The 25931-nt window shown below is 43.5% G+C and overlaps 1 protein-coding gene across 4 annotated transcripts in view; it reads left to right on the forward strand.

The window, feature by feature from the left end:
• ARHGAP26 (Rho GTPase activating protein 26) overlaps positions 1 to 25931 on the forward strand; it is a 472115-nt gene that overhangs the window by 1432 nt on the left and 444752 nt on the right. The gene's annotated exons all lie outside the window — the stretch shown is intronic.

Here is a 25931-nt window from a genome sequence, read left to right on the forward strand (position 1 = left end):
TTGCATTCTGTGTATGATTTGCCTTGTCTTCTGCAGAGCAAGGGAATGTCTCCTGGCCAAACAGGAGTGCTCTAGGGAAGAGCGCCTTGGATTGTTGAGATCTTTTTATGGGTGCCTTTTCAGTCTACCCATTTAAAAATAGTTTGGTCCATCTTTTAGTTTTGAGAATCAGGAAAAAAGGCAGACAGTGGAATTGTCTTTGACTTTTCCTTCCTCTGTGATGGATTTCTTAATAGGTGGTATCTTTCAGCTAATAAAGCTTGCATTGGCAGAGTGGGGCCCTAGCTGTGAGAATTGTCCCCAAGCCTCTATAAAGGAGATGTAAAGTCAAGTGCCTGAGGTGTCATTTTGTGAGCCTGTTGCTTCTAAAAATGAAGAGGGAGACAGTGGAGCCCCAGGGCAGCAAGTGCCAGTGTTTTGGGGTGAAATAAACATGGAACTTTGATGTGATAAGGCTCCTCAGAGGCAGGGTCTCTGCTGGAGGCTGTGACCTGAAGCATATGAACAGACTCTTCTTTTGTCAATGACCAGGACCATCGTAGGTTCTGGAATATGTGACCCTGGTTTGGAGTAACTTAGGGGCCCACTTATAGGTTGGGCCCATGAGTCACCCTGAGTGACTCTCAGGCTGGCTTTAATTGGGCCTCTGCTTTATTCAGCAAACATTTGGAGTGCTTGCTGTGTGTTAGATATTGCCCCAGGCACTGAAGTAGTAGTGACAGTTCTGCTGCCCCTGTAGATGTAAAGACTTACTCCATGCCAGGCACTGCTTCACCCACAAATTATCTCATGTACTGTTACTCATTTTACAAATGAGAAAACAGACTTGGAGAAATCACTAGCCCAGAGCCGCACTGCTCTAACTGCAGGGCGGTTTCTGAGCCTCCACATGGTCTGAGCCAGAGATGGAGTTCCTGCTGATGCTGAGCTCTTAATTCTGCCCCATCCCTCTTGCCCAGAATGGACCCCCTGGACCAAGCCTGTTGGAATTTGGACTTGCATTTTGTATCTCAGCCTTGAGTTTGAGGAGGATGCATTTGTGTGACTGGCAGTTTATTTGCCTGCTACTATTTTTTGGAGGAGTGGGGAGGGCATGTAAGAATTCTTTGGGTAGGAGGAAACAGTGCAGTGATAAAATTAAAGAGTTATTCAAATTGTCTAGTGGAATGGACCAGCTCTGTAACTTGGGGGAGAACTAGGTGTTCTAATCTCTTAATATCCAGCTCTACTACTAACTGTACTCTTCTATTCTTACTACTGCTTGAACAGGTCATGTGACCTCTTAAAAAGGGTGGAGGTGATTACTATTTACCAGACTTCGGGCATTGTGTCGTCATTAGGTGCTTCTTGCATCGTATACCACTATATTAGTATTTGTGTATTCATTTTCTTTGGATCATCTTTATCACTACTGTAAATGTAAAGCCAGTGTTTTAAAAAATACATACGTAAAAATAAATACATAATTGTGTAAGTAACACTGGTTTAGATGATTTATAGGCTTTTCCAGCTCTAAAATTTTATGGTTTTATTTTGTAATTAATTTTCACAGATCTTTGGGTTAAGGTTTCCGTTGTGTGTTAATCTGAGACAATAAAACTGGGATTGCTGAAGTTCAGCTAGATCATTATTCTTGCTACTTCCACTTTATGAATGAGGAAACTGACGCTCAGAGAGATTAGTAACCTGCCCAAGGCATCACAGCAACTAAGCTGTCTGATTCCAGAGCCTGTGCACTTAACTCTGAAGCAAAGCTGTTGTGTAGGTCTGTTGTCTCTTGATTCCCCTTGATAATCTGATAAACAAATGAACTCCTTGAAGTCTTTCCCTGGAGTTCGAACCTCTGGGCTGGACACATGGAAGATAAGCAATAAAATAATTTGGGACCTACATTTCAAAAAATCCTGCTTTTGGAGAAAGTTCTTGTTTAATGTGGTGACTCCGAGTCACTTTTTTCTGTGCTGATTTGTCCAGGCCTTTTCTGTGGGCACTCTTTCCTTGATTCATCTGTGTCTCAGTCAAGAGGATTCTGTGTGTTTTAGTACTTTTTTCTTTCTGTAAAGATGATAGAGGCCAGTGATGAAGTTCAGACTTGTAGAATTAAGAGTTTTAGGATTTTCTGTGTTCCATTCTTGACACCATCACTTACTGATTGACTCTGGGTGAGTCACTAAGCCTGAGCTCCTCCTGTGTAAAATGGGAGTAGCCACTCTGACCTCCTAGGGTTGCTGTGAGCACAAAATGAAACAGTGTATGTAAAGAAAGCACTTAGCTTGAAGCCTGGTGCATAGCATTGCTCAATTAATGGTAGCTGTTATTATCTTCCAGCATTCAGGGTTGTCAAGACTCGGAGCAAGAGTCACTAAGAGCAGAATTGTCCATCCAAAAGAACATTTTTTGATGTGGATGCAAGGAGTAAGGCCCATGCCTTCTTCATGCCAGTTGTTGGTAACTTACACAGTTGTGTATGTATTAACCACTGGTGGGAAGAAGCCTGGTAATCCTATTTGTATAAAGTCATGGTTATGACAAAAAAAAGCCCCACAAGTTAAAGAGAAAAAAAAAAAGTCTCTCAACATCTGTTGTCCCTAATAACATTCTGGTAGCTTAAATTTTCCATCTTCTTGCTAGATGAACCCCTCTATCCCCCCACCCATCCAGTGGCTGAGCTGGCTGCCTCCCTTTGCCTTGCAGGAAAAGCTTGCAGAATGCACTGGACTTCATGTCTGGCTGTCTCATGGACTCGATAGCAAACCAAATGTGGTTTCCCAGAACTGAAAGTGAATTAGGCTGTTGGTTTTGAGAGGTGATGTGGGTTTTCAGGAACTGTGTTTCCACCTTCAGAGTTGGTTTATGGACTTGCTGCTGGGGATATACCCCTTTAAGTTTGACTTCTTTCTGAGATAGAGTGAGTTCTCTTATTTTGATAGTCTTAGGTGGGAGGAGTGGGGCAGGAATGCACATTTTAGAATATCTTTATTGAGATATAATTTGCCTTAGTATACTGTTCACTCATTTAAAGTATCCAGTTCAACGGTTTTTAGTACATTCGCAGAGCTGTACAGCTATCACCACAATCAGTCTTAGAACATTTTCATCGCCCCCAAAAGAAATCCCGTTCCCATAAGCAGTCATTCCCCACCATTTGCTCCCAACTCCTCCCTCCCCATCCTCCCGCCCTCCAGCCCTAGTCGACCACTAATGTATTTTCTGTCTCTATGGATTTGCCTATTCTGGATATCAGAAGTGTAATTTTAGTAGTTTTCTCTTAGATGGTGGTGAGCATCTTGAGGCACAGTTTTCTTGATTGGAATTTCAGGTGGGAAACTTTGAACCCATAAGCTGCTCTCCTTCAGTGGGGTTTAAGTAGAGGTGGAGTCCCAAAGACTGAACCATGTCCTAGGGAAAACCCAGGTGTCTCACGAGGGGGAGGGGATGGATTCATTCTCGTTCATGGTACTTTGAAGGATGCAGAGGAGTCTACCAAAACAAGACCAAGGATCCAACCCTTTCTGTCAGTGAGCTTTTCAGTCAAGTTGGGGCAGGGTGTGTGATACTGAAAAAAGCCTTACTCTGGGGTTGGTAGCCTGCCGGGAGACACTTTTTTTTTTTTTTTTTTTTTTACAAAAAAACTATGAGACCATAGTTTTTATGAGACTTTTTGGGGATGACATGCCTTTTTCATTGTATTCTCGGAGGTTAGTAATTCTGACCTGCATCACATCTCCAAGGCAACCACGGAGAATTTTAACAGAAATAAGTAGTTTTATAAGAATGCCAGCAAAAATCACAACAATAAATTTTAACTGCTATTTGTCTGTCAATAATCAAATCTTAAATTCAACGGACATTTATCTTTTAACAGAAATAGGGTTGTATAAATCTGTAGTCATAACTATATATACAAAGCAAAATTCTATATTTTGGAACTTGAACCCTAGGTGGAGAGACAGATAAAAAGTCTGATGTACTTAAGTGAGATCACACTTATAAGATTTTTTGCTAAGGCATGAAGAAAGAACATTTAGGTAGTGCATTACTTAAGGAAAAAAAAAGAATGAGATCTAAATAGTTTTAATAATATCTGCTAGAGGGCATTCATGAGGCTCAATAGGGACCCTAAACTCACAATACAGAAAAAAAAAAAAGTAAAAATTATATCTACATTCTTATATAGTGCAAGCTGTCATTAATTGCCATAATCTAAATGCCCAGTCTGACAGATGTGTTCCAGAAAAAGCATATCTGTCTTAAATGTTTCAGAAATCTTCTCTGGTCCTGGGTTGATAGCCACTCATCTCCACGGATAATGCCACATTTCAGAGTGGTCTGTATTCTGGACATTAGTAATTCTAGTGGGCATTGACATAACATTCTCTTTATAGCAGTCCTTCCACAAGATGCCTTCCAAGAATGCATTTATATATGGCTCCAGCCCTTTTATGTAGATAGGGAACACATCAGTATTGAGTTCATTTAAGAAGTGGACTCGGAGGAGTTAACTTGGAGCCCATAATATGCAGCCTGAGGAGACCCAGATCTGGGGAGCATAGCGCAATGCAAGGAGCCAGGCCTCTGTTATCAGGCAGACCTGATGTTTAGTCCAAGCTCTACCACATATACGCTGTAAAAACCTTGGGGGCACTGTCAGTTTCCTCAACAAACAAACAAGCAAACAGAAAACCTGAAACCTTGCCAGCAGCTCTTGTTTATTGAACACTCACCAAGGGCCCGGCCCTATGCTAAGTGCACACATTGTCTCGTGAGTCTTTATACCACTGTCTGGTGGGATGAATACTCTTATTTGTGTGCACGTTACAGTTTGGGTAACTTGTCTAAGGTCACACAGCTAGGAAGTTGTGCAACCAAGTTTTGAAGCTGACCACGGACTGCAGGGCCTTCTCTTGAACATGACCCTTCAGTGCTTCAGTAGACACGCTGGCAGTGAAGATGCAAATTGTTCGGAGATCTAGACGCTAGAAAGAAGAAACATGCAGCAGGTGCTAGATTAAGTGAGAATATTGTCCCCGTTGTTTTTCAGACTCTGAGTCCTGAGTAGCAAAGAATAGCTAAGATTCTGTATTGTGCTCTGAAGTTTTGTGTTTCTCTCTTCATCATATGATTAAAGAGCCATTGTAGGCTAGTGAGACAAATGAGGGTGTCTGATTATCTCTTGGCTTTTTGAAGCAGTAGAGTTGCTCTTTGGGGGTAGCACTGATTACCAATGAGTCTCTATCTTTTTTTTTAAACAGATGGAGAGAGCATGGCAAACCTTGTGTTTACATAGGGACACTGTGATGGGCATGGCATGTGGTATCATGTGATGTCTTTTTTTTTTTAATTAATTAATTAATTTATGGCTGTGTTGGGTCTTCGTTTCTGTGCGAGGGCTTTCCCTAGTTGCGGCAAGTGGGGGCCACTCCTCATCGTGGTGCGTGGGCCTCTCGCTATCGCGGCCTCTCCTGTTGCGGAGCACAGGCTCCAGACGCGCAGGCTCAGTAGTTGTGGCTCACGGGCCCAGCTGGTCCGCAGCATGTGGGATCCTCCCAGACCAGGGCTCGAACCCGTGTTCCCTGCATTAGCAGGCAGACTCTCAACCACTGTGCCACCAGGGAAGCCCCTCTCTTTTTTAATATTTTTTAGAAAATGCATACTTTCCTAGCATTCATTTACTTTTTTAATTAAAAAATTTAAAAATTGAGATGTAATTGACACAGAACATTTTTTAGTGTTAGGTGTACAACATAATGATCGCTATTTGTATATAATATGAAATGATCGCCACAGTATGTCTAGTTAACATCTGTCACCATACATAATTATGAATTTTTGTTCTTGTGATGAGAACTTTTAAGATCTACTCTCTTAGCAGCTTTCAAATATACAATTATAGTACTATTAACTATAGTCACCATGCTGTACATCACATCCCATGACTTATTTATTTTATAACTGAAAGTTATTCTCTTTTAACTGGGTAATAAAGCATTGAACATGGAGGCCAAAAACTTGTTCTTGAGTCTGATTTGTTAAGATAAATAGTTCATCCTCTTTGCTCATTAAAACAAGAGTAAAAAAAAAATCAACATCAAGAGTTGTGTGCTTAGAGCATGTCACCCTTTTATACTTCTTTAGGACTTGGTATAGGCTTTTTTACAGTAGTGAGGTGAGTCCTTCATTAATGGTATAAATTCCCAAAGGCTGTTCAGTGCCAACCTGCTTTGTTTAGGAGTAATTATATTACTCACAAAATCCTAATGGAACAAATGCTTATGGAGTTAGGTAGCAAAAAGTTTTTTCCCAGCTCCTTTGCTTTCGCACCTTTCAAATAAAAGAAAAAAAAAGGCATTTCCTAATTATTTGTAAATGGTGGTAATTTGCAGTACTGACATTTGGAGTATTTCTCATACAAATATAAACAACGGCAAATTATATCCAAACAAGATTTTGTAGTTTTTATATAACACTGGCTTTAAAAAAAGTCCTTCCACTTTAATCCAATTATTCTGTTCTCAGTTGGATTGAATAAATTGCATCTAATCTGTTGCGCTCAGTCCACTGATTGAGGCTTAAGTTCTCCCCTCCCTCCTTTTTTAAAAAATATAATTAATAGACTTTATTTTTTAGAGACGTTTTAGGTTTACAGAACAATTGAGTGGAATGTATAGAGAGTTCCCATAGAGTCCCTCACACCCTTTCTTCTCAGGTGGTACGTTTGTTACAAAAGTGATATAGTGTTATAACTAAAGTCCATTGTTTACATTAGGGTTCACTCTTTGTGTTGTACATTCTATGAGTTTTGACAAACGTATAATAACGTGTGTTGGCCATTACAGTATAATGCAGAATAATTTCAACCCTTGAAATACATGTCTTTGTGCGGACATGTGTTTTCATTTCTTATTTCATTTCCTACCTAGGAGTAGAATTGCTAGGATGTATGGATAAACTTATGTTTAATTTTTTAGAAAACCTGCCGAACTGTTTTCTGCAGCAGAGGCATCCTTTTAAATTCCCACCAGGATCATCTGAGGGTTTCAATCTCTCCACATCATCACCAGTACTTGTTACTGTCTGTCTTTTTGATTGTAGCCATCCTAGTGAGTGTGAAGTGATATCTCTTGGTTTTAATTTGCATTTCCACGATGACTAACGATGATGAGCATCTTTTCATATGATTAAGGGCCATTGGTGCATTTTCTTTGCTGACATGTCTATTCAGATCTTTTTGTTGGGCACTATTTTATACCTTGGATTTTTTTTTTTTATCCTTTTACTTTGTCCCATACAACTTTTTTTTTCTTTTGTCCCATAAAACTTTTGATGATTAAATGAACACCACTCCACTCGGTAGATTTTCTCCATTTGCCCTCATTTGGGGACTTTCTGCTTCCATTTGCTTCAACCTCAGATGCACTTGACTGATCAGTTTCACATCCCAGGGCTTGGAAGGTGATTCTGACACGGCTGTGGTTCAGATCTCTGCTCCAGCTAGGCCAGCCAGCATCCCTCTGGGCAGAGGCCTCAGGCTGAACTTCCTAGTGCTGGCCAGTGTAAGCTAATGATCACAAACCCCAAGAATTGACAACATGAGAATGGGTCAGGGAGGAACCGTTATCACCACCAAGCTATTGGGGAAAGCAATTCATGAAGGTGACTTTGCTACCCTGTTTAGGCCATTGCATTTTTAAAAGTTAGCCAAAGGAGGGATGCCGGTATGAAGCTAACAAAGTGGATTTTCTAGATTAAATTTCTGACTGACCCTAGTTGCAATTTTTAAGATTATAACCCAGTATGTTCCAAATTATATATCTTAGGCCACCAGAGGAAGGCTTTCATTTCAAATATGGAGCTTTGCTCCACTCTTACTGTGTCCTCCAAGCCCTAGCCTAGAGTAAGGGCTTTTGAGGTGGTGGTAACAGGTGCAGAATTCGTGAGGCGGGAGAGATCATGGGGTGTCTGAGGACTAGCAGGGAGGCCAGTGTAGCTGGAGCAGAGTGATGGCAAATGAACAGGGAGAGAGGTCGGGAGCCAGGTCCTAGAGGTCTTGAGTCCCAGAAAGGACTTTGGGTTTCATTCTAAGTGTGATGGGAAGCCAGGAGGAGGTTGTGACATCATCCTGCTTGTGTTTTTAAGAGATTATGGGGGCCACTGTGTGGAGAATAATTTAGTGGGGCAAGAATGGAGGCAAGGAGAGCTGTTAGAAGGCTGTTATAATAGGTGAAGTAAGAGGCAATGGCACCTTGGGCTAGGGTGGCAGCACTGGAGATGGTGGTCAGATTCTGGGTGTTTTTGGAAGTAGAGCCCACAGATTTGCTATTTGATTGGATTTGGGCTTTGAGAATAAAAGTCAAGAATGATTAGGGACTTCCCTGGCAGTCTAGTGGTTAATACTTCGCCTTCCAATGCAGGGGGTGTGGGTTCGATCCTTGGTTGGGGAGCTAAGATCTCACATGCCTCAGGGCCAAAAAACCAAAACATAAAACAGAAGCAATATTGTAACAAATTCAATAAAGACTTTAAAAATGGTCCACATCAAAAAATCTTAAAAAAAAAAAAAAAAGAATGATTCAAATGTTTTTAGCTGGAGCAATTATGTGAATGATGGCGCTATTTTCTGAAATAAAGATGACTTGGGAAGGATTAGGTTTGGGGGTAAAATTAACAGTATTAATGGATGACCTAATCTTACAGTGCAAAGACAAAAAAATTCATGTACGCAGTTCATGAATACGTTCTCATAAAAGAATCACAGAGTGTGGAACTATACAGAGTAAAGCACCCACTTGGCTGAGTTAACCACTGGTGTGCTTTTTTTCTTGTCCGTTTTCTGTGCATATTTGTTTTTTTCATAGGTGGGGTTATAGGATATGAATTATTCTGTGTTTTGCTTTTCTGGTTGAGACTCTCTTTTAGAGATCTTCCATGTCAGTACACTGTTTTAGAGATCTTCCATGTCAGTACACATACACAGTGTATTCTTTTTAATGCCTGCAGAGAGCTCTGCTATGTGGAGATACCATGGCTTATTTACCCCGTCTCCTGGTGAGGGATATTTGGATTGCCTCAGCATAGAAGGTGCTGCAGTGATTATTTGCACACCCACCTTTGTGTGTGGGTCCCAGGAGTTCCATGGGATAGATTCCTTAAAGTGGAGTTGTTGCCAGCCTCCATTTTTTAAAGCTCTTTGACATCGACTGTTTAGGTCCTTGCATCCCTGTAGCCAGTTGGTATTTTTCTGGCACTGTTTTGAGTGTGTTGTTAGATTATGTTTTGAAGCTTAACCTTTTGCTTAAATTGGAAGCATCCTTAACAGCACAAGCCCTTCTGTTAGGCACTGACACGGATTCTAAAGGAACCGGGGTGGGGGCGGGGGGAGAGAGAGAGAGAGAGAGAGATTACAATTAATTGGCTGTGTCCTAATTAGCCTTGGACCTGTCCGAAATCCTTTCTGAGCTGCAAGTTCTTACAGATAAAATGGGAGATGGGATGTGGCTTTGCCCATATATAATAGGCTATTCTGACCTCAAATTTCAGGGAAATCACATTTGGTAGGGTGAGGAAAACAGCCTTAGTGGCCAGAGGAATATTTACAAATTCTAGTCACTGGGGTTTACACATTTTTGTAGAAACCCAGAATGGAGAAAGAGAGGAAATAGTAAGGAAAACAGCTTGGCAGTGTGGGCCAGAAGCTGTCATGGTGTGTTTATATCTGGCTCATTTCACCTCTGTTGGAAGGCACAGAATGCTACAGAGGGTGAGCTTGGAGACTGGGCAGTGCTTACTATATTTAGAAAGAGGAGATTCCTGGGGCTGGGGGGGGGGTCTGTGTGTGTGTGTGTGTGTGTGTGTGTGTGTGTGTGTGTTTTCTTTGCCAGATGGACAAAAGGTTGAGGGGCTTGGGAATTCTGGATCAAATCTTGTTAACTGGCTGGCTTCTCTGGGCCAAGCCAGTAGCTAAGGTTTGACTCCTGCTGTTGCCACACAGGAAAAGCCAAGATAAACCCCATTTTACATGGTTTGTAAAAACACCACAGGTAGGTTTCAAAGCTCATCTGATCTTGCTATCAAATGTGCTTTTAAGTTTATTCCAGGCTGATTTGAACACTTTGAAAATATGAACTGGCTTCTCCCATGAGACTTTAGATAGATTTCCAGGCAGATTGAGTTGAACTTGAGGCTGTTTCTGTGCCACAGAGACTGTCAAGCAGATAGGACCCAAACTGTAACAGATTCCTGACTGCATAGCTCACTATTACACTTGTGGGTCAGGTGTAGAAGATGATTATCAGTTGAGCAAATGAAATAAAATTAAAAAAAACATTTTTATTTTAATTTATACCTATGTTTCTTTTTCGAAAGTTTATGTCAGTATGTAATACCTATAAATAGTACACAATTTAGAGGGGACAAGAAGGAATGTGAGCATCCTCAAATTTCTCCTGTCTCCAAATCCTTAGTTGTTCTACTGCAGGCAACATTTTACCCATTCTTGAATATTTTTCAGATATAATTTATGCATGTGCCAGCAAATACAGATTTATATATTTCTCCAGTAGCATACCATATGCACTGTTTTGCATATTTTTGCATTTTGCACGATTTTAATGTATTTTGAATATTATTCAGCATTGGTACGTATAGAGCAAATTCATTTTTAGCATTGCATTGTATTGCACTGTATGGACATAACATAGTTTATTTAATCAGTCCCCAAATAATAGACATTGAGATGATTTCCAACCTTTTACCATTATAAGCAATGCCGCTGTGAACCTCCTGGTACCTGTCATGGGCGTATGAGTGAGTAGATCTGTAGGATGCATTCTAGAAATGGAACTGCTGGGCCAGAGGGTATGTACATTTTTCATTTCAATGAATATCTCATAGGAGTGTTTCTGAAAAGCTCTGAGTGAACTGAATTTTATAAATCACATTTTAGAGTAGAAAGGAAACTCACTATTTGGTTTATTATAGGGTGGCGTCTGTAATAAAACAACACTTAAAATTTTCTCCATTTCCTACTCCCCAGTTTGTAGGTACTGTTCATTCTGGGATCAGAAGTCACAACAAAGTCATTCCCTAAAATGAGACAGAGCTGGACTGGGGATCACTTGCATGCGGGGCGCCAGAGAGCTTGTTTGTGGTTCTAGTGAGGGTGCTGTTGAGTTTTTCTCTTTGTGCAGTGTGCGCGTTATTTCGGAAGTTTGGGAGGTGTAAAGGAGGGCAGTCTCCCACCTTTGGTGACCGGAGACCGTGACTTTGGGCCAGTAGGCACACCTTGTCTGTCTGCGAAGCTTCTCTGGGGAGTGGCGAGGGAGTTGGGCGCTTTTGTCCGACTTGTCTCTTCTGGCTGCCTCTTCGGCAGAGCTTAGCACTTCCCCTGATGGAAGGCACGTGTTGGCTGTGGTCTCTATTCCAGTGCCTGGGACTGCTCACGTTGGGGTGGAAGGCTCCTGGTAGTGGAGTTCTGGGACAGGGCGGGCATAGTCCCTGCTCTTCAGGAGGCCAGGGAAGAACAGACAGTCCACAGTACAATGATTCCTATCAGTTTAAAAGGGTCTCTGGGGGAGGGATCAGAGAACTTGGGGAGAGGCAAGTGAAGACATCAAGTCCAAGGAAGCAGTGTTCCTGACCATCAGTCTTTTAAAACCACCTAGGTTATTTCTGCCCCACCTTTACCACATGTATTTATTTTGAAAAAGTCTACTCATTAAAAATTATGTTTATTTCAAAAGGGAACTTTATAGCATTCTGAAATCATAGGTTTGATGTGGTTAGCAATATATTTTTTTCTAGCATATCTTTATTATTTTTTTTTTTTTAGCATATCTTTAAATAGTCATTGAATCATAATCATTAAATTGAAAAGTATTTGTCATTGTGTCATCTAAAATAGTCCTATATTTTACCAGTGATTTGAGCTCCACTCTGCTTCGCACTGTCCTGAAGCAGAAGTGTGTGAGAGAACGGACATCATGTGGCCATCATGCCGGGAGGGGAGAGGAGGGAAGGGCAAAGATGTGCTTCTCAGACTAAGGTACAGGTGTCGGGGTAGGTGGCAGTGTGCCAGGGAGTATGCAGAGCAAGTGGCAGGGACTACACTCTACTGAAAATCTGTTTTGGTCAATGGAATCGTTATTTGAATATTCAAACAAACGCCTGTAAGTTATAGAGGAGAAATCAAGATTCCATGGCACTTTTCATGGGAGACCTGCTGGTGTGGCTGAAGAGGAGAACATAGTCAACAGTGGACAGAGGAGGGAGGAGCAGGGGTGTCCCCAGGGTTTCTGTCTTAGGGCTTGAGGCACTGGCTGAACTGTGCACCCCAGGAGAAGAACCACGGTGTGTGATGGGGGATACAGGGCTAAGTGTCCTTGCTGAGTTGTTTCCATGGGACCTACAGGTGGAGACACCTACCAGGTGGTGGGAAGCACAGGTCAGGTGCTCTGGAGAGAGATGGGGGTACTGCTGTAGGTTTGGGTTTCACCAGATGCTATTAGAGGTCCAGGCAGTGGTTCTCCACCTTAGCTGTCCATTGAAATGCCCTCCAGGTAGATGAGTCTGGGACTCATCCCCGGAGATTCTGATGTAATTTTGTCTGGGCTGCAGCCTGGGCCTGGGGAATTTTAAAGGTTCTCCAGGTACTGCTAATGTGCAGCATAGGTAGAGAACCACTGGCACGGAGTAAGAGGAGAGAGTGGGGGCTGAAATTGTGGGGAATATCCGCATTCCGCAGAATAGGTGGGTAGAATGGGGATGGAGAGATTTGTTCTGATTAAGTACGAGGTGTGTCATCCTGGCAGTCTGGGTGAGGGCTTGCTCGAAGGTCTTTGGATTTTCCCTTTGGAGGTGAAACTAGAGAAAGCAGTTTAAGTGCGAGGGTGATAAATATTCACCTTCCAATATTACTCTGAGGAATAAATGAGATTCTCGTAGGTATTGTGAATAGCAGGGTAAGCAGGCCCATGGTAAGTGCCCTGTAATCGGAATGTCATTATTGTCGTTTCTAGATGGTCCTTGTTATAAGGTAGTGGTTCTTAAATGTGAATGTGTGTAAGAATTTCCTTAATTGCAGATTCCTGGATTCCCCCCAAGGAGATTATGGTGCACAGGCTCTGGGGTGAGGTCCGGAAATCTGCATCCCTTGCAGGGACCTCCTCCGCAGGTGGTTTGCATGGAGGGGGTCCTTGGACCACACATGAAGTCGAATAGGCCTGAGGAGATTCTACATAAGCCTGTCTCAGATCCTTTGTCCCCCCCTTACGGTGCACAGCTGTGCCGGCCAGCCTCCGGTATCTGGAAGGGGACGTGATGGCAGGTCAAGGAATGATGGGGGGCTGGCTCCAAAGGGTGCGAGTTCTCCCGACTCCAGAATGTCTCAGCGTGTGGCTCCACGCCTGGGATCCAGTTGTCCCGCGAGCCTGGCCTGTGAGCCAGGACCCTCCTGTGGCACTGGGGGTCGGAGAAGCTCCTGAAGGGAAACTTCATGCTCGCGGGCGGTCACAGGGCACACATCTTCCCACAGTGAGTCCTGTCAGGGTTAAAGTCATTTGGGGTCAGAGCCTGTAATTACGTTGCACATTTTTTTTTCTCCGAAAACCTTGAGGAAGCATAATGAGCTGGCTGCGCCGTTGCACAGCTTGGGGGGTGGGAGCTCTGTCTTGGCGAGAGCAGTAGAGGGACTGGCGGATGGTCCCGGAGGGTGAGGTGCCCCAAACCCAGAGAAGGCTCATCTTCACCTGCTGCCTCAGAGCTGCCCTCGGGCAACTCATTTCTGGCAACAGCTCCCTCCTTATCTCTGTTCTGATCTCAGCTGGTTCTCAGCCTCTTTGGGAGGGCTGGGTGACAAAGCAGACCACAGCCACTGCTGGTGGAACCCCGGGGTGTTGGGCCGTGCAGCTTTCCTGCCGCCTGTTGTATCTGACTAGTGCCTTGAGATGTTTGACACAAATCCTGCCCTGGGCCAGTACCCAGCAGAGCATCAGTCTCACAACTCTGGCTGTGGGAGGTATGGAGGCCAGGCAAGCCCTGGGGATGGATGCCTCGCCCGGTCCCGGCTGCGCCCGAGGCATCTGGTCCTCTGACCAGGCCTTGGAGACTACAGATGGCTTTGCTTGCTGCCGTCTCCTGGCCCTCTGATCGAAGCCGCCCTGAGCTCAGTGTGCAAGGTCAGCAAGCTACCACTGTTGCCAGCTCTGTGTAGAGCTACAAGATGGTTCTGTCTCTGGAAAGAAATCCCATTTCCTCTTTACAGAGCCAGCATGCTTGGAATCAGTTTCCCAGCAGGGAAGCTCTGCTCCATTGCATAGAAAATTGGAGTGGAACTGAGAGCTTTTGGCCCCCATTTCTTTTGGGATCTGTCTTTGGCTTGCTTCCTTCTCCCCCACCTCTTCCGGCTGGCATGAGTTCACACCATACTGCAATGAAAAGACAACCCAACAGGCCTTGGGTTTTTTTTTTGAGGCACAGAGTTCAAGCGTAAAGATGGTCATCAACTGACAAGAACCCCAAATTGGCTTGTTTTCACAAGTTTCAGTTTTGAATGTTGGGGTCTCATCTTCCCCCTTCCCTCAAACCTGGAGAACTGAGTCTCTTTAAGAAAGAAGATTGAAATGTTTTTTGGTGGTTATCTTAAATGAAAGACTTGTGAAATGTTACAGAGGAGAAGGATGATGACTCATGTCTCTTACTGTGACACCTTAAGCAGCCAGATACTGAGCTCCTCAAATGTGCCAGCATGGGGTTAGGCAATGGTGGGCAGAGACCTTGGAGGTCCTGCCTCAGGATTTTTTAAAGCAGCTTAATGAGATATATAATTCACATACCACACAGTTCACTCATTTACAGTGTACAGTTCATGGCTCTTAGTATGTTCACAGAATTTTTCATCCATCTCCACAAGTAGTTATAGAATACGTTTGGTCATCATCCCCAAAAGAAACCCTGCACTCCTTAGCCATCTTCGCCATCCTTCCCATTCCCCCCAGCCCTAGGCAACCACTTCCTCAGGATTTTAACCCATGGTCCAAAGTGTGGTGCTCTCCTGTCTGCTTTGTCCTTAGATCGTGTTAAGCTACACATCCTTTTCCTTCAGTGCATTCAAACAATTTGCGCTTCTCCAGAATGCTGCAGTTTCAGTGCCAGGGTGTTTGGATCTGGAACTCACTTCTTCTCTATTCTGTTCACCCCCCTGACAAATGTGCTAGTGCGGCAGGACTAATTCATACTCATTCCTGAGTGCATGTAGGTCTCTGGTTAGGACTTCTTTTATCCTGTCTTTCTCTGGGTTTTGATCTTACTTTGGAGAGAGTACTCTCCTGGTGTTAAGTGGGAAGGAATACCCAATATCCAGTAGATAGATGCCTTTGTTTTGAGCGGAAGAGAGGAACATTTATTTCTACAGAGGAAAAACTTTCAGTGATACACTGATTTGGATAGTCACATTTGGAGGGTTTTAGCTTTATTTTAGGAACTGTTGGTAAAGAAGTAAGTTTCATATGTGCTGAAATGGCAGTGGTTTGGGGCTGTCTAAGGTGTTAACATGAAAGTCCTTCTTCCCTACAAAAGACCTTGTATTGTTCTAGGAAATGCCAGCCCAGATGTAGCTAACACATTTTCCACCATCTGTTTGTTTTCTCTTTCTCTCAGTTGCTTCTGTCCCTTCTTTTTCTTTCCCTTCTTTTTTTCCTCTCATTCTTTCACTGTGCCCTCCCCCCACTCCATTTTGCCTTGCTAAAGGGCCAAAAAAGTGACTGATCTCTAACCTCTTGATTTTGGGAAAAACAAAGCCTTTTGTAAAGGGAATGACCTGAAACCGATTTCCAGAGTTTTAGGGCTGTAGTTAAAAAGACTTCTAGATTTGAGGTGACTGTGAATCTGTAGAAGCAGGAAGAAATGTGGGCTATCAGTGGTCCCATCTTGTAGAAAACACTGTGTGGGGTCCCCTTTCCTGTTACACTTCCTGTGTTAGGTTCCAGAGGTGAAAGGATGCTCAGAACCAGAGAGGGTATAGAACGGCTGGCCAGCTGGTTAGCTGCTCTGATGGGGACCTTATTTTTTTCTTCTCTAATGGGAACTGATGGCAAGCCTCATTTTTTTATCATTGGGATGGGGGTGCTGTTAAGATTGTCTTCAACAAAAGTGGGTCAGTGATTTATATTTCACGAAGATAAATTTGGGGACGCTGAATGAGAGCGTGGTATTTGGGTTAGTTGAATAGGTCCAGATATAATTATGTATATTTATAATGCCAATTAGGGACCTAGAAACCTATTTAGGATAGGTCAGGAAAGTGGGTATGAAATCTGAGTCTTTACCGGTAGAATCTCTGGAAATAATTTATTTTGGACATATGTAAATGAGACCTGGATCAGATAGCTTACATCTCTCTCCCTCCAGCTGACAGCTCCATGGTTCACAAAGTCGTTAACATGAAAATAGCAGGATGCACCTTCTACCTTCTTCTGAGGTGTATATCCCTGGCCTTTTTCATCATGTAGGCTAATCATTAAAAAAAAAAAAAAACAAAAAAAACCAAGCATTCCAAAAACAAACTTGTATTTTTTTTTTCTGATTATACCAGTAATGCATGTTGATTAGAGATAACTTAGAAATTACAGATGAATAAAAGAAGAAAATGCAAATCATACCAATAGTACTGAATAGAGATACTCATTTTGGTTTTATCATCTTTTCTACTCAGGTTATGATCATCTTTCCATATCATTACCCACTCTCTAAGATTGTTTTTAGTGGCTGTGTAATATTCTATGTGTGCTGTTTCAAGACTTACTAATGACCTACTTTTGGACAGTTAGGTTGTTTCTCTCTTTTTTCCATGATCATTAACCAATCTATAATGAACTTTCTTTTAGCTATGCCATCATTAGCTTCTTAAGCAAATTTATATAGGCTGTCCCATTTCTTTCCATATCTTTAAGATTCAGCTCCCATCTCTCTACTTGTTCCCTTTTTTTCCTGCCGGTTGAGCAGAACCTTGGAGACAAAGAGAAGATGTCTTTTTAGAGTTCCACAAAATGAAGAGTCCCATATATTGAATGCATGTGATTACATTCATTTGAACAGTAATAATAGTAATAGCATGTTTGCCACCATGTAACTGTTTATTATATGTCAGAACCTTTTGTTACGTGTTTTACAAACTTTATTTCATTGCACCTTCACAACGGTATTATATGGTATGTACTAATACCCCAATTTATAGACTGGAAAACTTGAGACACAGAAAGCAAAAGTAACTCATCCAAGTAAAAAGTATTGGACTCAGGATTGGAACCTCTATCCACTGTGAACTCTTTTGCTCTCAACCAGTGCTATGCTGCTGACTGTAATCTTAGCCCATTCCCTTAAATCTTCTCTTTCTTCATTTAACAATTTTTTTCCCATTTATTTATTTATTTATTTTTGGCTGTGTTGGGTCTTTGTTTCTGTGCGAGGGCTTTCTCTAATTGTGGCGAGTGGGGGCCACTCTTCATCGCAGTGCGCGGGCCTCTCACTACCGCGGCCTCTCTTGTTGCAGAGCACAGGCTCCAGACGCGCAGGCTCAGCAATTGTGGGTCATGGGCCCAGCTGCTCCGCGGCACGCGGGATCTTCCCAGACCAGGGCTCGAACCCGTGTCCCCTGCATTAGCAGGCAGATTCTCAACCACTGCGCCACCAGGGAAGCCCCAAAAAGTTGCCTTTTAGATAAGTGTTGGTGTTAAGTGGAGGTTGGTGCTCTCCATCCTCTGGTCATGAGTTATTCCCGTTTCGAACTCCAGTCCTTTTATTCCCCCCCGCCCGCCACCTCCCCATCACTCTTGTCTCTCAGCAGACTTGAACTCTCTGGTGGTTCTGAGGAAAACAACAGCACGCGACATTCTGAGACCCTATCTAGGTTGGCTTCTCCAGGGATTCAGGACAAGGCACTTTCTAGCCATAGGACCTTTCCATTGCTTGGAACACCTTTGCTACAGCTCTTCATGGGGTCGGCTTCTTCTCCTCCTTCAGGTTTCAGCCAAAGGTCCCCTTAAAGAGTCCTCCCCTGACCACGTGACCCCCTCCTCTATGCCGTTACCCCATTTTATAGGTAAAGTACCTGTCCCACCCTTTAAACTCCCCAGTGCGTGTTGAATGAATGATATCAAGTGTCCCTTCAAAGAGCCCATCTCGACCATTTGACTGTGTGTTCTGAGAGCAACTCTAAGTGTTCATGGCCTCAAGCATCTCTTGGTTCTCTTTAGATTTTATTTTGTTTAAAGAGTCCTTCTTGGACAGATCAGATGTGACTGCTCTGATTGGATGGCAATCCAGTCTACCTTTGGGGTAGCACAGGAAATGATGATGAGTTAGAAAAAACAAGAATCAGAACGAAGAGTTGATTGATGCTTCACCCGCCTCCTCCTTGCTGCCCATCCCTCTGTCTCTGCTGTCTCTTTTTCTCTCTTAGATCTTTCTTTACCTCTTTATCTTTATGTTTATGAGGCAGAGGAAAGGAAAGAGAAATCTAACGTTTTAAAATCTGTGTCATAAGTAGCACCAAGCAAGAGGCCTAGGTCCTGCTGGTTGGGCCAGTTAACCTTCTATGAGGTGATTCTTTTCATAATCTTCACACCTAGAAGAAAGGGACTTACAGCTGATTCTTAAATCAACAAGGCTGTTTGTTCATGTCTTTTTCTTTAAAAAGAGAGATTTAAAAAAAAAAAAAAAAAGATTTTGAAAATTAGGGTAGTCTCTGTACCCTCTCACTTAAAGGTATTAAGTTTTTTTTTTTTTTTTTAATTTATTTATTGATTGATTGATTTTTGGGTGTGTTAGGTCCTCGTTTCTGTGCGAGGGCTTTCTCTAGTTGCGGCAAGCGGGGGCCACTCTTCATGGCGGTGCGCGGGCCTCTCACTATCGCGGCCTCTCCCGTTGCGGAGCACAGGCTCCAGATGCGCAGGCTCGGCAGTTGTGGCTCACGGGCCCAGTTGCTCCGCGGCATGTGGGATCCTCCCAGACCAGGGCTCGAACCCATGTCCCCTGCATTGGCAGGCAGACTCTCAACCACTGCGCCACCAGGGAAGCCCCAAAGGTGTTAAGTTTTAATAATCATTTTAGTTAAGTAGCACAAATGGGAAGGCATCCTTTATAAGCCTCATAATCAATTTTGAAAGACCTGTTTTTCATTTTCCTCTAAAAAGATTTAAAAAATATTTCTTTTGTTCATGTTGCAGGCTGTATGTTGTTTGCTGACAGCGTTTCTAGCTGCAACCACATTGTTCTCCCAGGGTATTACTCCCACCCAGGCATACTGTCTGTAGAAAATTTTTCTGAAACCTTGCAGTGACTTTTTTTATAAGATTTAATATCACTTCATTTGGATAGTTTTATGTGGACAAATGGGTCTTAACAGGAATCAGCCAACAAAAGACAGTGCTTCCCGTACAGTCCTTTACTTTCTAGGACTGCTGTCTTGCTAAATAGAATTTAAGCACGAGCATCAGTTTCTTGTCCCTGTCTCTCTTGGGCTCTGTCTCTGTTTTGTGTGGAAAGCCACCGTTCTTAGATATTTAATTTAGGAGTGGGCAGGGAGAGAGAAGAAACAGCATCACGTCTCTCTGTGTGCACACATATGCCCTGCTTGGCGACATCTGAGCACTAGAGACTCACTGACCCACATTCTTTCCCTCCCTCCCTTGCAGTGTACTGACTGTGCAGGGCTCTGGTGCCACAGTTACTTCTAAAGTGTGTTGCCAAATGCAGAAATCTCTGTCCCCACTGACTTCTCAGTTGTTGGAAATGAGCTCATGACCTAGAGTCACAGAGCATTGTGGCAGTGCTTTCGGCATCCAGATCCTTGGAGGTGGCCAGGGAATGCACAGGGTCATGGAGGATTCCAGAAAGTCCTGAACCTGAAACACCAGCTGGCCCGTGTTTTCCTGACTGTGCACCATGCCCTCCGCTCCCTGCTGATTTCTACTGTCTTCATAAATAATAACAGAGTTCTTTCCATGTCAGAACCTTTTCTCTGTTTTGCTAACAAGCTGTTTTTGGAAGTATTTTTAATCTGTTTTGGGGACACATCCACAGCTTACGTTCGTTGAAGGGGAACGTTTGAGGCTGGTGTGGGAGAGCCCCTGAAGACAGCAGGTGCTCTGTGGGCTGGATTTGGCCAGTTTTGTAGAACAGCATGAACCCACCCCTGCCCTGGAGTCTCGGGGCATAAACAGGACATGCTGCGTGACCTGGAGGTCTGACATTTGTTCCTTTGCTCTTCCACAGGAACGATAAGGCTGAGGCCGGTTGCCAAGCAACCTTGGACATAATAGAAGCAAGAGAACTCACCCACTGACTGTTAAATTCCCTTTGCCTTTTTTCTCTGTTTTCCCTTGGAGGCTTGAGGGATACTAGTTTTGGGTGGGAGGAGATCAAGTGTACTAATTTGAAAGACTGACTGTGAGAGTCTTACTGTTTTAGCCTCACTGGTCTCAGCTCTAATCAGATAACTCGGCCTTAAATGAGAAAGACAGCTCTCAGGGAGCCCCACATTCCGGGAGCAGTTGGGAGAAGAGAGGCGAGCTTCCCCTGCTGTCAGCATGGACGTGGAGTGTTGGTGAGGTGCTTTGCTGACTGTGAAGGCAGCTTTTGTTATCACCATCCTTGCAGTCGGTTTGCATAAAGCACATTGTAGACATGACGATTCCATTCCACTCTGACCGTGCCAGACAGGCCACTTTCTATCTCGAGGGAGGGAGGACCCAGTCCAGGCTGCTTACGCAGGAAGAGAATTGATTGTAGTCTGGAGCTGGAAAGCCCAGGGATGTTCTGACTTCCGAGCAGCCCGGGTCCCGTGGCTCACACGGTGTCTGCAGGCCCCAGTCTCTCTGCATCTCTCCATGCTGTTTTCCTATAGGTTGATGCCATTCTCAGCCTCTTCCCTCATGTTGGCAAGAGGACCTGTGGCCAAGAGTTCGAACCGAAGCCCTGAGTGTGGTTCTCATTGGCTTTTTGTTGAATCACGTGCACATCCTTGAGATAATCCTTGAAGCTCCCCTGGCCTGAGCCCAGAGTGGAGTCAACAGCATATGAGATACATGTTCCAAGTGTCAGGAATGGATGGTTTCCCAGAGGAATATTAGAGTGCTGTAAATACAGAAGAAGAGGGGATAGCTGCTGGGCTGCCAGGGCAATGAAATTCCTCCACCCTGGCCTGCATAGATTGAACGGAGTCATCCAGGGAAGAGAAAGGGCTCTGCTTCCCAAATATCTCATGGTTCTTGGCCATGTTTGGATAAGTTAATTTGGGCTATCAGGCTATTTTTAAGTAAAGTAACCCTGGAAATTCAGATTTGGAGGGCAAGAAATGAGACAGTTAGGAAGCCCTGGGGACCACCAGGATTGGGCAGACCATGGGCAGCCTGAGAATAGTGTTTGGGAGCCACGTGCCTAGTGAGCAGGGGATGGGGTGTCCGGTGGATAGGAGGGTGAGAGGGGACTGCCCCTGCTGGGACAAACTGTAAAAAACACAAAACTCTGTATGAGAACTATTAAGTAGTGTAGCAGATCCATAACCTCCCAGGCAACAGTTGATTATCTTACAGCCCAGCCAGTATGCGAAAATAGTTCTCCATTTTCCAGAGCCTGTTTCCCCTTGTGATATTTATGATTTGGGAAGCAGAATAAATATATCCTGTAGTGCTTGTTTTGAATCTGCTGATGGCTAGCGTAGTGGATTAGACAACAAGGATCAGTGAACATTTTCTGTAAAAAGCTAGATAGTAAACGTTTTAGGCTTTGTGGGCAACATACAGTCTCTGTTGCATAGTCTTCTTTTATGCCTTTTTTTTTTTTCTTTTACAACCATTTAATAAGGTAGAAACCATTGTGGCTCAAGGGCCACAGTTTGCTGAGCCCCAGTATGGGTTGTGGAGTCAGACCTGGGTTCCATTCCTATCCATGTTGCTTGTGAACTGTGTGGGCATTTTAACCTCTCAGAGACTCAGTTGTCTGAGTTTTCTCATCTGTAAAGTAAGTCTGATAGAAGTACCCACCTCATTGGGTTATTGTGAGGATGGCTCAGAAAGTATTGGCTCCTTGGAATCATGATGGTGACCCTTTGCCACTACACAGCATACTCTGGGGGGAAGATGGGGTTGAGCTCTAAGAGTTTTTGTAATTTCCATTGTTCTTCCTCTTTTGATGCCTGCTTTTTCTCTGTTCTGGACAACTCATCATCAGGTTTTGGGAACTTGGTGCCAATCTCAGTTTCATTTCTGGTCTGTTCAGGAAGCGACCCACATTTTAATCCATATTTGGCAGTAACCGAAATAAATTGTCTTGGTTCATTATCAAAATGCAGAATATGTACTTGTTTTGCTTCCAGCCTGAAATTCCCTCCTTATCCACTTTTTCACCAGTTCATCAGCCTATCAAGGCCTCTTATTAAAGCTGGAAGGAGAATTGTTTTTTTCTGTATATCAGAGAGAATGTTAGAATTGTGGATTTTTGTTTGTTGAACTTGGTGGATGGATGTCAACCTATTACCTGCACTTCGTACAGGCAAATTATGATGGAATGGATAGAAATCACATGACCTTTCAAATCCTCAGTATCCTGCAAGCTCCCACCTTCTTTAAGTCTTTGCTCAATTGATACTTTTTCTGTGAGGTCTAACCTGGCAGCTCCTCCCATCCTACTTCTCCATTCTACTTTTTCTTGTAGTACGTTTCTCATTCTAACATACTATATAATTTATTTATTATGGTTTCTTTTTTGTCTGTCTCTCCCTACTAGAATGAAAACTCTGTAAGGCCAAGGATATTTATCTTTGTTCACTTCTGTATTCCCCGTGCTTTTAATGGCATCTGGTACATAAATAAATATTTGTTGAACAAATGAATGAATGCTTTGATTCCTATATCGGAATGTTTACTGCATCCTGTTCTCCCTTGCCTAGAAATCCATGAGACTTGGGTTTGAATATTGACTCTGCCACAAATTGCCTCTGTCTTTGAGCAAATCATTTAATCTCTGGGGACTCTAGTTTTCTTATCTTTAAAATAAGGGTTTAGAGTAAATGATTGCTAAATTTTCTATTTGGTCTATAGTTCTGTGATTATAATCTCTGGTTAAAAGAGACGATGTACTACTATTAAAATTGCCACAGGGTTTCCCTGGTGGCACAGTGGTTGAGAATCTGCCTGCTAATGCAGGGGACATGGGTTCGAGCCCTGGTCTGGGAAGATCCCACATGTGGCGGAGCAACTAGGCCCGTGAGCCACAACTACTGAGCCTGCATGTCTGGAGCCTGTGCTCCGCAACAAGAGAGGCCGCAACAGTGAGAGGCCTGCGCACCGCGATGAAGAGTGGCCCCCGCTTGCCACAACTAGAGAAAGCCCTCGCACAGAAATGAAGACCCAACACAGCCAAAAATAAATAAATAAATAAATAAATAAAATTAAAAAAAAAAAAAGTAAATTGAAGTTGAGTTCTTTAACTCTTAAAAAAAGTCTGACATAGACAACATATCCCCCCATTGTCTCCACAGACTTGAAAAAAAAAAATTGCCACAGATATTTCCTGAAAACAGTTTGAATTTCTTTGGTGAGCACAGTGGGTTGAAAGAGATTCACAAGACGTTTTTAGAGGTACCTTCTGCCTTCCCTAAAACAGTTCTCAAGTATTATAGTCTGGTTGCTTTCAAGAACCTTTTCACTAGCCCTTTTAGGATAAAGTGCAGATGTCTTGATAGTACTTTCTGAGCCCTGTGTCCTCTGGCCCCTGCCTGCTCCTCCAGCTTCACATTGTCTTCATGTCTGTGCTCCAGTCCTCCTCAATTTATTTTGGTTTCTCCAATGGATGATGGGTTCAGCCCATTGAATATTCAGCCCATTGAATATTTCTGTTCTTTCTGCCTGGTATTCCTGCTGCCTTCCCCATCCCCTTTGGCCAACGCCTACACATACTTTGGATCTCAATACACGGTGGGTATGGATTTAAGAGGGATTGGCAATAGGGTTCCTAGTAGTAGTGAGATTCTACTAGGAATCTCACTAGCTAAAGCAGAGACTGAAAAGGCCTGAGTTTGCTCAGGAACCATAACCAGCCTGGGTTGGTTGGAGCATCTATGCAATAAGCATGCCAGGGTTTTGGGGATTATAGACTATAGAAGGCTTGGGTGCCACAGTGAAGAGACTGTCTTCATTTAGTGGATACTGGGAAGCCAGTGTAAGTGTTTTGAGTAGCACAGTGACATAATCAAAGCTATATGAACTAAATAGCACAGATGTACATCTAAGAGCATTGAAAACATCATTTCCCTAATCCCTAAAGCATACTTGGGAGCATAAATGCTAGGGTTCCTGTTTTGCAGTTGGGGAAAAGCTGGGACACATAATGATTAAGGGACTTATTTTAGGTGTCACAGAAAAGCAGTGATTGAGCCAACAAGTATCTTTATAATTAGATAGCATTGTAATCTGCAAGATTGATGAATGTTGCAAGTGGCTTCGTTCATTTTTCAAGTGGGTAGCAAGGTGAATAGTTGTGTGAGTGTCTCTCAAAGGTGACTGACTCATAGATGTTTCTGGAAGCTTTGGCAGAGGCTTGGATTCTGTTTAGGTGATAACTGGATCCTTTGAGGGTGGATAAAGGATGCTTCAGTGTGTCATAGCTGTTGTCGCCCTACGTGGTTGCTATATGTGTAGATTTAGCAAAGTCAAAGAGCAGATAGATGCCAATTTCCTCTCCTGGCTAGTTTAGGAAGAGTTCTTTCACAGCAAGCCTCGTCTGTGATTCCAGTTTACTTAAGCTTTAAGGGAGGTGTTGGGTTTTGCAGCTTTGTTACAGACTGGGTTTAAAAATACAAGACATCAGTGGTATAATTGATGATCTCCAAAGACTAATTCCCAGCCTGCGTTGGAACAGTGCTTCTCAACCTTCAATGTTCATCCAAGTTGCCTGGGGACCTTGTTAAAATCAGGTTCTGATATAGGGCTTGGAACTCTGTATTTCTCACAAGCTCCCAGTTGATGTTGATGCTGTCAAGTTGCAAGGGAAAGACCTGGATCTCCCTTCACCTGAACTTTCTTCCTTTCCTATCTTCCCCAGTCTTCCTCCTTCTTGGTCTCTCAGACACTTGTCTCCATTTTGTGGCTGCTAGTATTTGCCACCAAGACTCATTGTTTAGCTTGTGACTACCTCTGTAGCCAGAATGGTCTTTGCAAAGTGAAAATCTGATCATGTCACCTTACTGTTTAAATCCCTTTAGCGGCCCCCAGTGCACCCCCGTTTCCTGGTCTGGCCCATTTGCCTTTCCAGTTTCATCTTGTACCATCTTTGCATTTTCCAGCTGCGAGGTGCCTTTTCTGACCCCTTTGATGCTCACGTGCCTCCCATCACAGGGCCTTGGCACACAGTTCCCTCTGATGCTGCCCTCCTCTGCCTCCTTTCCCCTAACTACTACTCCTTCAAATCTCAGCTCAAGTGCTACTTCCTCTGGAAGCTGCCCCAGGCTTCCCTGTTCAGTGACCTTCTGCCTTGGCCTCTTAGGCCATTGCCAGGCCCCTTTGGTCTCTACCTGGGGTCAGCAGCAAGGAAGCGGGGGGTTTGGCTGGGGCCTAGCTGGATATTATGTTCCAATAGTCCACTCAGTTCAAGCATCATGCATCATTTTAGGAAGTTGTAGATTGCCCAAGAGCTGCCTTTCAAAAGCACTCTGCCTGGAAGGGTGGTGATGGCGAAAGTGTTCTTCGTAGTGTGAAGGAGGAAGAGGAAGAGCACAGAGTTTCCACTAGGAACCAAATCATGTCCTCTTAAGCTGGCTTTCAGGGCTGTTGTTTGTGTGCATGCACTCGGTGAAATGGTCCTGTGTCCCTCTCTCTGCTCCCATGCTTCTCCTTTTTCTGTTGTTCTTGCAGTTTTATAATTGCAGAAACTATATCCCAAAG

The sequence above is a fragment of the Balaenoptera acutorostrata genome, chromosome 2 (genome assembly GCF_949987535.1).
Source record: "Balaenoptera acutorostrata chromosome 2, mBalAcu1.1, whole genome shotgun sequence".
Lineage (NCBI taxonomy): Eukaryota > Metazoa > Chordata > Mammalia > Artiodactyla > Balaenopteridae > Balaenoptera > Balaenoptera acutorostrata.